The sequence below is a fragment of the Ictidomys tridecemlineatus genome, chromosome 7 (assembly GCF_052094955.1).
Source record: "Ictidomys tridecemlineatus isolate mIctTri1 chromosome 7, mIctTri1.hap1, whole genome shotgun sequence".
Classification (NCBI taxonomy): Eukaryota; Metazoa; Chordata; class Mammalia; order Rodentia; family Sciuridae; genus Ictidomys; species Ictidomys tridecemlineatus.
The window spans coordinates 152670569-152683886 of NC_135483.1; positions in this window are offsets into that span (position 1 = coordinate 152670569).

Sequence of the window (13318 nt, forward strand, 5' to 3'; positions counted from 1 at the left end):
TGGCTTGCTGGAGTTACTTCACAAACCACTCCTTCTGGCAAAATGCCAGGCGCCATCCAGACTTGTTTACAGACTCTAACATTTGCCAGGCGCCATCCTGACTTGTTTACAGACTCTAACAGTTTCTTATGTACATTATTAGAGTCATATCATCATCGGTGGTGGGGAGTGCTAGCTGCTAACTGTTAGTCCCAAACCCGTTCTTTGATGGAACTGCAGTGGTGTGAAATCAGTTCACAGTGATTCGTATTTATAGAAATGTTAAATGGGATATGTATTATGTAGACATATGCAAAACATTTGAAATAAGATACAGATGTGAATATAAGCATTATTTTGACCATCATATTCATCTTCACAACTACCCATAAGCTCCAGGCTGCTTTGGACTCCAAGTCCATTTAGTAAGCAGCAGGAGCTCATCAGCAGGAGACAGCTCCATGTTGAGTCAGAGCCATTTCTCCTGCTACTGAGCTTCCTGGCCCCATTCTTCATACATCTGATCATATTGAATATTGAATTTTTGCATAAAATTTTCTTTCATACCCATATTTCATGCAATGATATATACATAATTGAATATACAGTTGCCTAGTGTATCAAATTGTGAATTACAACTCTATAAAAAAATTCACAACTCTATTTAAAAAATGAGTGTCTACTACACACACTTAGAAAAAATATAAAGAGAAATAAATTATCTATATGTCCTATCAAATGAAGCTAAATACTCCTTTGATTTTACTGATAAATGGGTAGACAATAATAGAAAAAATATAGAATATGTATCTAGAGGTTAATAATTCAATATCAAAAATTGACATCATTTAAGAGAATTATTCTACTAAAATTGAGCTTAACTAGTAAGAAATTATATCAAAAACTGCATAATATTTCATAAATATAGGATCTGAAAAATGATTGCAAATTAACTAAACATTGCACAGTGAAGAATACAAATAGGAATAATAATGAAAACTATGACAGAGATGGTGATTACCAGCATAATACAGAGGAAAACAAAGAAGGAGGGAAGGGAGCAGAAAGGGAAGAAGAGGAAGAGACCTAGAAGAAAAGGGGAGAACAAAATCCAGTAAGGTATTAAGGCATTTTAAGAATTGAAATCAAAGTACAAAAGACCAGATAATAAGAATACTTATTTTGGCATTTTTTTAAATGCTGAAATTTTAGTGATTTCTTGCATTTATTTGTAATCTTTCTTTTGAGTAAGGTGAGAGGGTAAATATTGTGACATTGAATGTTTTCTTGCATATAGGAAAGATTTTCAATATTTAAAAAAATATATATCAACTGCCTGAGATCACAATTTAAAAAAAAAAACCTGAATTTTGTTCTAAATATCTGATATTACAGATGTAGATGCAGATTGTCCAAAATTACTTCAAAAGACATATATTTTTAAATACAAACTATGAGTGACATATGGCTTAAGTATTTTGCTAAAACTTTAATAGCAATGACATGGGTGTGTTTTAGGCAACATATAATTTGAAACTGGAAGAGGTTAAACATACCTCTTCTTTTCTAAGAGGCTGAAGAGGCTGGAAGGTGAACAGTGGAAGAGTGAAGCAGAGTACAACCCCAGTTAGGAAATTAGAGATCAGTTTGTTTAATGTCAATATCTTTCCTGATATTGGAACAAATCCCCCAAAAAGCAATTTGCAAAGCCATGGAAAGCACAGGACACAGTTTAATAACCAACATGAGTCACAGACAACAAATCACATCAGCCCGAATTTCTCTGAGCCAGTGACAACTTTATAAATGTAGAGGTACAAATAAAGTTATATATCTGGCTATGTGAGAATTTTAACTGTGAGAATTTTAACACACTCATAACATGATATAAAAAATATGGGTGATACCATAATCTTGGAAGAGTAAGCAGGGATTTGTTCATTATTCCATGATTACTCTGTGAGGTAAGGTATATCTAGAAAATAACCTAGATTTCTCTGGGAAATCCTTTCTCTTAAAAAAGCTAATGTTAAAATCGATGGTATTTTTTTGTAAAATTCACACCTAAAAAAAAAAAACGCAGTGTATCTAAAGAGAAGTCGAATATAATGATTATATTTGGAATAGTAAGAAGGCGTTTCCATTGGGTGGCCCTTGGAGCCCTGGTTCTGAATCTTTCACACAGTTATAAGGATATTCATAGAATGTGCAGATTTTCCCTTTCTCCATTCCATCTCCACTGGGATTTTACTACCTATGGAAATTCAAGATAAGGGCATTGTTCTTGAAACATTGACAAGCTATGAAATTACTTGCCAGGAGAGAATTTCCTTTAGTGGTTACAAGTCTCTTTTGTGTTGTATCTTCAAATATCATGCTTTTATTCCTTGTTTGAGTTACTGCATTGGGGCACATCACTCAAAAGTGGATTGCATTTTCGAAAAATAAGCAGATGATCTTAAAAGTAGAAGTCTACTTTAATGCAAAATATTAGCTAGGGTGTGTCAATATTTACCTAGATAGAAGAAAACATTTTGTCATTTGATACTGATGAATAATTCATTTAAATATAAAGTTGAACATAATTTGAAATATTTTATTTAGGTTACTTGTAGCTATTCTCATAAAACAATCTATCATATATAATCTTTGACAATAGGATTATAATAATATTTTAACATATGTTAGACAGCTCTTGTAAATGAATCATCTATTTCCTGTAATTCACCTTTAAGATCATCTGATTCTGTAGTATTTTGTAAGTAATACCTTCATAATTTCAAACTTCTCCCAAAGTTATTAATCTGTCCAAGTTTTTCCCTTTCTCTTGAATCTATTTTGGAAATATTAATAATCTAGAACATGTTTCTATTTACCAAGAATTTCAGATATTTTCATTAAATTGCATATAATAAAATATGGGTTCTATAGTCATTACTGCAGCAAGTTATCAAACTGCTCTTTTCCTTAGTATCCTCATCACTATGATAAACATTAAGACAGCACTTGCTTTATAATGTTTTTAACAAAGGCTAAAATAGTTAATATATAGAAAACTCATAGACTATCATAACAAGTACTCAAATAGTCTTTTTTATTATTAGTGTTATTGCTATTATTGTTATCGTCTCTAAAGATACAAATGCCTCTGCATTTATCCTATCATCTTTGCTATTATATTTTTATGTTTTTTGTTGATTCATTGATTTAAATTTTCCCTATATTAACAACAATTTTCCCTTTTGGGTTTTTTTTTTCATCTGTGTCTCTGAGGATCATTTTTCCTGCAAATATAAAAAAATCTAACTCACAAGGACTTGGACAATTAAAATGGATCTAAGTAGTGGCTCAGTTCCTAAAGTATTTGGAGGGAGGAAAGATTCAAGCACTGCTTGTTCAGGGCTCCAGTTCCATTTCTTTGCAATTTCTTCAGCTTTATACTTGTCTGGTTTTTTTGAGTTCCTTTTTAGTCTGGGTTCCCTCATGATTGTGGCAAGTTTATGATCAGCAAATATTCTCCAAGGAAAAATAGAGATTTCTTCCCACAATTATCAAATGTTCTCAAACGCTTTTTAATTAAACTGTTTCTCAATCTACCATTATCATTGGGAAGCCATGACTGGACTTAAACTGATCATTGGTGAGGGAAATGGCCCCCATTATGGAGCCAGAGATGAGATCAAGCCACCAAAACAAAGTTAATACACAATGGGAAAAAAAGATGCTTCCATCAATTGCTAATCATGCAAATGAACCATCTTGATGCTTCAGTCCAGTCAAGTCCCTAAATTATGTTCAAAACATGACAATTTACATGAAGATGAGTCTAGTCAACAATGTATAATGGAAATAATAAAATTGTTACTTTGGCTTACATTTTATGGGTGGTTTCTTACATCAACTTGATAAGATATTTATATAGATTCCATAGTTTGTATTTCTACTTATATGCCCTTGAGTAAGGAGATTTCTATTCTTATGCAGGGTTTGTTAATAAGGAAAATAAACAGTGTCTGTAGTCCAGATTATGGACAATTTGAAGTCTGGTTAAAACATATTCCACAATCTACAACAAGTTGTCACAGTTTGTAAACCAAGTCCCATTATTTCTTGGAAAATTCACCAGATGTAAAGATACAGCTATAATTGGGAATCATTTCCTATGCTACCTACTGGTTAACTAAGAGAATAAATGAATAAACATGAAAATATGCAATTCTAAGTCTCAGCTCCCATTTGTTACTTGGAGAGTTCACATCTCCTATATGTCTATGACTCATAGCTCTTAACACAATTCTCCATTTTCTATATTTTCCCCTAAACCTCTTTTTTTTCTTGGACAGGAGGAGCAGTGCTGGGGATTGAACCCAGAAGTGCTTTACCACTGAGCTACATCCCAAGTCCTTTCCATTGCTTATTTGTGAGACAGGGTCTCACTGAGTTGCTGGGGGTCCCACTAAATTGCCCAGGCTTGCCTCAAACTTTCAATCCTCCTGCTTCAGCCTTTTGAGTTGCTGCAATCACAGGCCTGCCCCATTGTACCCCACCGCCATAATATTTTTGTGTCTCTGACAAGATATAAAAGGGAAAACAGCATCACTATTGGTAAAGGGGGAAGACAACAAGATGGAGGAAGAGAAAAGAGTGAATAAAAGAAAGGGGAAAAGTCTACTATTTTAGGTACTTCATGTAAATGGAATCGTGTGGTATTTGTCCTTTAGTGACGGGTCAAATTTACTCAGCATAAGGTTCTCCAGATTCAATCATCTTGTCAAAACAGCAATAATTCCTTCTCTTTTAAAGCACTTGATATTCCATTCTATATTTTATCTAACACATGGAAGCTGGAGAGAAAAAAATGGATCTCTTGAAAACAGAAGGGATAGAGTAGACGAAGGGGATGCAGAGAGAGGGAGAAGGAAAGGGTGTGGGGAGATCCTGGGAAATGACAGTGATCAAATTATGTTATTTGCATAAACAAAGATGTCACAATGATTTCCACTACTATGTGTAATTAAAATGTTCCGATAAAAACAAATCTCAATTTATTTTTTTTTTATTGGTTGTTCAAAACATTACAGAGCTCAAGACATATCATCTTTCATACATTCGACTCAATTGGGTTTTGAACTCCCCAAATACATAATACAGACTCACTTCTGTTACATACTCACATTTTTACATAATGGCATATTAGTGACTGTTGTATTCTGCTACCTTTCCTATCCCCTACTATCCCCCCTCCCCAAATCTCAATTTAAAAGAAAAAAAATATTCCATTCTATGTATAAATTCATACTCTGGTAGGACCTAAAGAAATCTATTTAAATTTCCAAATAGGTCATATTAGTCAAAGTCAAGAAGATAAGATACTAGGAGTAAAGCCCTTATATCTATAAAAATAAATAAATAATAAAACAACAGTAATAATCTAATCATAAACCAGATTTCCATGGGGCTACAAAAATTAACACCCTAAAGATGCTACTTATATAACTTTGAGAATTGTATTTATTATATTTTTGGAAACATTTCATGTTTTCCAGAGAATTCAATGCTTATCTTTCCAAATTCTGTTAACTTGAAAAGTCCTCAAATTAAAGGGCTCCCCACTCAACCTAAACTAGACTGAAAAATTGCAGAAGGAATAAAATATGACTTTTTGCCTTCATTCAATGAACAATAAACTCCCTATTTAACTCCATTACTCTCACCAACAAGAAACCTAAATTTAGTAGTGCAACATACTAATTAATACTTAGAATTATTTAATTAACAAAACACAAGTCAAGCTAGCCTAAACAATAAAGGGTAAATTTTTATCTACATAAATAAAAACTCCAGTAGCAGGTTTGGATTGTAGCAAATTACGATCCAGTGGCTCAAACACTTTCTCTTTGACTCTCTACTCACCTAAGATTGGTAGCTTTAACCCTCAAGCCCTATATTATCTCTTATCTTCCACCAGCACAAGCTTCAGATTTTCTCCCTTGGGACCAATAACGGTGGCCATAGTTCCAGCCCTCACAAACTAATTCTTTATCAACCAGGGAGATGGATTCTATTTTTCTACTCTTACAAAGTCTTGGAATTCACTGCCTCTTAATATCCCTAAATGTTTCATGTATCCTTTCCTAATGGAAGATAACTGAATGATAGGGAAAAGTCAACAGAGGCCCACCCTTGAACCAACCCACATAAATGAAAATAATAGTATAAATTCTCATTAAGGCACCATTGGTGAGAAAGAAGGAAATGGGAGCTAAGGAAGAAGATACACACATCTCCTACAAAGAACAAAATGTGAAAATTTGAAGGGTTCTAAGTACATGAATTATTCAATAATAACCAGAGTAACAATATAGCTTAGCATCCAAACCAAAGCACATCTGGAAAAGTAGATGTTATTCATCACCAGGCCAGCAGAGCAGTTGTAAATCAGGAGAGTCCCAGACCAACAGAAACATGCCATCCTTAGAGCTCCCAAGGCTTACCTCCAGCTGCTGCCATCTCTATTTAAATGTTTCACACACCTAGAGTTAAACATTATTAAATCAATACATTATCTTCCAAATTTAGTCCCCTCTCAGTGTTCTCTCTGTCCCTGAATGATGCTACTATCTATCCAAAAACAAAACGCAGGACCTAGTCAAGTTATCTGTAATACAACCTCTCTTCCTGCTATTCTTCACCTGGTCTATTAACTCACATTGTAAAATATATTAAGTCATCCAAACCCATTTATACTACCTACTCTGTAGGAAACTATTTTATTACCTCTTATTGGAGCTAGTGTAATAACTCACTAAATAGTGTCTCAACATTTATTTTTGACTCTACTCAATGTATACTAAACTTTTTGAAACACAAGTTAGACCAACTACTTGTTTGAAATCATTCAGTCATTTCTTATTTGTCTTACAGATAACTCCATAAGTAACACCCCACATTGTGGCATGATCTGGCCATACCTACTGCCTGCCTTCCCGTATTGCCCCTGCTCTTTAGTATCCACCTCCAGCCATGTTAGTTTTTGTTTATTTTTGTTTATTTTTGTTTATTTTATCAAGCATATGGCATCAGTTTGCTAAGGTGGCTATAACAAAGAATCACACACTGGGTGCCCCAAAATGAGAGAAATTTATTGCTCAATGTTTCTGAACACTTGAAATCAAGATATCAGTTGCTCCCTTGGAAATTTATAAGGGGGATCCTTCCTTTCCTGTATCTGGGGTCTGATGGATACTGACAATCCTTGATGTCACTTGGTTTGCAGAATCATTCTCTAACACCAACACCTTTTGTAAGTGCCTTTGGCCCTGTGTCTCTTATCACACCAGACAGAGTAGGGCCCATTCAACTCCAGTGTGATATCATTTTAGTAACTAATTATTTTTTTCAATTACTCTATTTCCAGATAAGGTCATATTCAAGGTACTAAACATTAGGACTTAAAGATATATTTTGGAGAAACACTATATATATATTGAGCTCTTTTGCTGCTGTGACTAAAAGATCTGACCAGAACAACTGCTGTAAAGGAGGAAAATTTATTCGATGGCTCACAGTCTCAGAGGTCTCAATCCATACACAGCTGGCTCCAGTCCTCTGAGCTTCAGGTTAGGCAGAAAGAACATCATGGTTGAATAGTGTGGCAGAGGGAAGGAGCTCACATGGTGATGAGAAAGCAGAGACTCCACTTGCCAGATACAAATATGTACCTCAAAGCCATGCCCCAATTCCCACCTTTTGCAGTCACACCCTACCACTTCAGTTACCCCTCAGTTAATCCCTATCAGGGGATTAATTCACTGATTGGGTTAAGATTCTTATAACCCTGATCATTTCTCCTCTTATTCTTCTTGTATTGTCTCACATGTGAGTTTTTTGGGGACACCTTACATACAAACTACAATACACACACACACACACACACACACACACACAACATACATATTTCCTCCAACCACAGATATTTGCACATGGATTCTCTGGGTGGAAAACATTCTTTTTTTTTTTCTTGGTCATTTCTTATTTATCCTTCACTCTCAACTCAAAAGTCACTTCCTTGGAGAATGCTCTTGCACAATACATTCTGCCATTGCATACTATATCTATCCCATATTTATTCTCTTCATGAAAATTATTATATTTAAACTTTTATTTATTATTTATTATTTTATACACTAATGCCTAGCAAAGAGCTTGGTACAAAATAGATAATGAACTATATAGTGATTTAGTTAATGAATGAAGGATTGAAAATAAGGATTCACAATTTCTCTGATGACATACATTAGCCTAGAAAATTTTTAATTCCATCAACTTTAAGCTTATCACTTTAGAACTCAGGAAATTAGTAACTTCCAGATATGTTTAAGTCACTAATTTTTATTATGTTTTTAGAATTTTTACTCCTTTTCTATTAATACTCCTTTGGTATCATTAGTACACTTACTATTCTAGAGTTTATACAGTGTCTTCTCTTTTCTAACATTATTTTTATAATTTTAAAATCTTTAAGACCAGAAGCAAAAAAACATTAAAAATAGATATTTATTTTCTATTCTAAAATGCATTGTCTATCCAAAAAGCATCAAAGTCTTCTAAAAATCTGCTATTATACAAAGTTTTCAAAGCAATTTGTTTTTTTTTGTTTTATTGATTTTATTTTTTTAAATACACGACAGCAGAATGCATTACAATTCTTATTATACATATATACCACAAGTATGTTGACACCCAATTCGAGTCTTCATTCATGTACTTTGGATAATGATGTCGGTCATATTCCATCTTGCTAATCCCTTGCCCCCTCCCTTTCCCTCTCACCCCTCTTCCCTATCTAGAATTTATCTAATCCTCCCATGCTCCCCCTCCCTACCCCACTCTGAATCAGCCTCCTTATATCAGAGAAAACATTCAGCATTTGTTTTGGGGGGGATTGGCTAACTTCACTTAGCATTATCTTCTCCAACACCATCAATTTACCTGCTATCCTTTGTTTTTAGTATATTATCATCTCTTTTACTTGTGTTAAGATTTTTTGTGTGTCAAAGTCTTTGTTGACACAATTGAATAATGCAGAGCATATCAGATTTACTACTGAGAATATACAGCACACTTTCATCTTTACAGTTTTGAATTACCTCAGCCTATAACAGGGCATTTCTTTTTAAACCAGAATATGCAGGATTTGGGTTACATAGGTTGTCCTATGTAACATTCAAATACTTTACAATGGATCTTGTGTGTTAGTTACAGAACACATATAATAAAATTCTTGTGCACTTTCTTTTTATTTGTGTACTCTGCTACCTGACACAAACAATCCAGCTTACTGTAGCTAAGTAGTTAATATAGGGTGAACACATCAACATTTCACTCTCAATAATGGAAAGAACGGGGCACAAGATAAGTTAGGAAATGGAGGACTTAAACAGCATAATAAACAATAAGCTCCAAGAAACGTATACAGAACATTCATCCCTACAACAGCTTGCAAATTCTTTTCAAGTGCACACAGGACATTGGAACATATACTAGATGTTAATCCACAAATTAAGACCACAGGGTAATGAAGTTAGAAATCAACAACATAAGTAAAACTGAAAAATTCACAAAATTCAGAAAACAACAAAACTCAATTTCAAGTAACTGATGAGCCAGAGGGAAAAAATTACAGGAAAATTGGAAAATACTCAGAGACAAATGAAAACAAAAATACCACATATCAAAATTTATGCGATCAAAAGCAGTGCTAATGGGAAATTTTAAAGCTCCAAATATTAAAATACAGGAAAGATCTAAATAATAAAAACTTTATAAATTAAGAAATGAGAAAAAGCAAAGTGAACTAAACCTAAAGCTAGCAGAAAGAAGAAAAAATAAAAATTATAGACTTAGAAACATAAGCAAAATAGAGAGTTGAAAAATCAATAGAAAAGATTAATGAAATTAAACATTGATTATTTAAAAATCTAAAAAAAAATGGCAAACCTTTAGCTAGGTGGTCTAAGAAAAAAAAAAAAGAAGACTCAAATTACGAAAGACAGAATGAAAGTGGGAAACTTACCAAATCTATAGAAGTAAAAAATATTATAAGGAAATACTATGAACAATTGTCTATCAACAAAATGTGTAACCTAGACACATGAATTTCTAGAACAAAGCATAATTCTGCAGTTTTGATATATATCTTCTGATAATTTTAAGAAATTGGAAAAAATTTTTTAAGTGAGACAGTTGAGGAACTGAGAATTAATCAGTTTTCTCAATATACTCAACAAAATGTCCATAGACCAATAGTTGTTCTTTTTATTAATATCACTCCACTCTGCCTACTACAATAACCCAATGAATCAGTTTTTGTGGAAATCCCAAGCATGCCCACATTCCAGGTACCCTGGTCTGTTTACTATTTCCAAACAAATTCTACCAGTTTCCACATTTGGCCTGTGTACAAGCTGACCTCTCATACAGAAATGATGACTATTTTTCAAGGGCTTCTCAAGTTCTTCTTCCTCCCTGAAGTATTTCCTGATGATAATTTTCTCTCCCTTTCACTTTTAGTTCCCTTTTCTATAAGCTTGACAAATACCACTTTGTCTCACTATACATTTGTCCTCTCTCTCTTTCCTCCCACACCCAAAATGCCTAACGGGTATATTTCTTAAAGAGCTCACAAAGCACTTGATCATATTAAATAAATAACATATGTGGTTTTAAGCTGGAGGGTTATCAGAAAATAACTATAGGGAAATGAGAACAATAAAACCGGTGGTGGTAATGTCTCTTCCCTCTAGCACTTCTCAGTGTCCTGTCCTCAGTAGGAATGGCAAAGCCCAACTTCCCAACCAGCACACTGCTGAGCTAGGGACTGGAAAGAGGTTGCAACTTACAGAACAGCAGTTGTACCTGGCAGGTACGCATGTGAACTCCTGGAGCCTTGCCATGAGCACTTATTCAGAGAGAAAGAGAGAGAGAGAGAGTTCTTTTCTGTAAATACAGAAACACAATCTAAATTAATTTTTTTTCCCATTTTTTCCTGGCCTAAAAGTAAAAGGGACTTTTCAAGTGGTAGCTCGGCCTACAGGGAATAGAACAGGTAATGACATTCCTCCATAGTGCTCTGCACAAAAGGTTAAGAAAGCATAGTTGAGTGGCCCTTTTGTAGAAGGGGTTGTCATTTTTGATGTTCTAAACCTTTCTATGCTGTCTAGAATTTTTAAAAATGGAGTGTTTTAAATGAATATTAGATTGCATCACTTAAGGAGTTTTTTCACTTTATGAGCATCTTGCAATGATTTTTTAAAAGCCAGTGGTATACCTGTGTATGTATTACAAGAAATCAAAGCCCTTGATACATACACACACACACACACACACACACACACACACACACACACTTAAATGCAGACGTTAATAAATGCACTAAACAAAAGGATGCTATAAAGATTATATCCACAGCACTAGCACATGTTAGTGAATGGATGGATGTCAAGGTTTTGCCTTCTGTGTCTAACTCTATCTTCTCAATACAGAAGTTTTTCAGGCCATTGTTTTTATGATAGTATAAAGGTTCCAGAAAAGACAAATTATCCCAATATGTTCCTCACATGCGCTATTTATGGGGTAAGGAGAATTTCACACTTATCTTTCTACGTCAGTATTTTGCTCTCTAAAATCAGGACAAAAGCAGTTAAAGCTAGGATCATAATCCTTCCTTCAATATCCCAATGAACGACATTTTTGAAGGGGGAAAAAAGGAGAGAGAGAGAGAGAGAGAGAGAGAGAGAGAGAGAGAGAGAGATTTTAAAAATGAGAATGTCTTCATGATAACTGCCATAACCAAATAAAGTTGCCTTCTTCCTGTCAGTAATGACCCTAGCATCCCTGATGTGTAACTTACATTTAACTGGCAACATTCTGGGCCACTCATATTCACTGCAACAGGCTGAACAGCTTGAACTTCAATAAAATGTGCATTAAGTGACTGAGTTAATTTAACCTCATTAATCCTCAGCCCAATAGAACCATCTGAAGCCTTCCAAGCGGCCTGTGCTTCATCTGAAACATAAACATGCTCCTGTAGGAAATCAACACCCAGAACGTGCTGAAGCTCCCAAGTTGTCACCACGGGGTAAATGGCTGTGTAATTGCCAGGACCGGGTTCCAATTGCATTATATGATTCCCTCAATTTGATCATTCTGGTTAACAGTGAGATGAGTTCCTGAGAAATAATTCTCTGATCTTTTTTTGGAATTGCTTCTCTTTTTGACCTCATATACTCTAATTCATCAAAGAGCCGAGTTCTTGTTCAAGATAATTTTTTTTCCTTATAACTTAAGAAACATTATGGAAAATTAAGACTGTGCTCAATTAAAATAAAAATTTAATTCCTACACCTCCCACATCTTTCCCAATGTAGGATTAATTACAGACACATAATAGCAGCTAATTCTCAGAATTTACTCTTCTTAGGCTGAAATTTCAAAGTAATATAAATTTTCAACACTACTTCATTATTTAGTCCAATGTTTGTTGTTTTACACAAGACATATTATTTAAGTATTTGTATTTTGTTTGTTTACTTGTTTTGTTTTGTTCTTTATTTTGATGCTGGAGATTGAAATCAGGACCTCACACACACTAAACACACACCCTACCACTGAGCCACTGACCTATATGCCCAGCCAAGACATTTTAATTTTATGTAATAGGGTAGAACTTTTATGAATCTTGATCTAGATCAACTTAAGAATAAGTCTCATCTCAGCAGCATAGAAGGTTGAAGCAGGAAGATCTCAAGTTCAAAGCCAATCTCAGTATAAGTGAGGCACTAAGCAAGTCAGTAAGATTCTATCTCTAAATAAAATACACAATAGAACTGGGGATGTGGCTCAGTGGTCAGGTGCCCCTGCGTTCAATCCCCAGTATCCACTCCCCTACCAAAAAAAAAAAAAAAGAATGAGTCTCAATAAAGTACACCATGTACTTCATTCCTTATGTTGTTTATGGCATTGTAAACACTCTCACTAAGCTATGTCCCCAACTCTAACCCTTCATTTTGGGTCCTCCTTGGTTCATTTTCTGTTCACATTACTCCCAAGCCAAGAAAACCAAGTAATGCCATATCTGAACATGCTTGCTTTCCCTATCCAGAGATGTGAGCTCCAAAATAAGAACATTGTATTTAGGCCAAAGACACTGGGTTTGATTTAGTTTTGTGAGAATCACTCAGATTTGCAGGCAGATGATATGATGTTCTTTATGAAACTAGGGAAAATATACTGCCTACTATCTCATTAAGATTTTGTAATAACCAAAAACAGATAA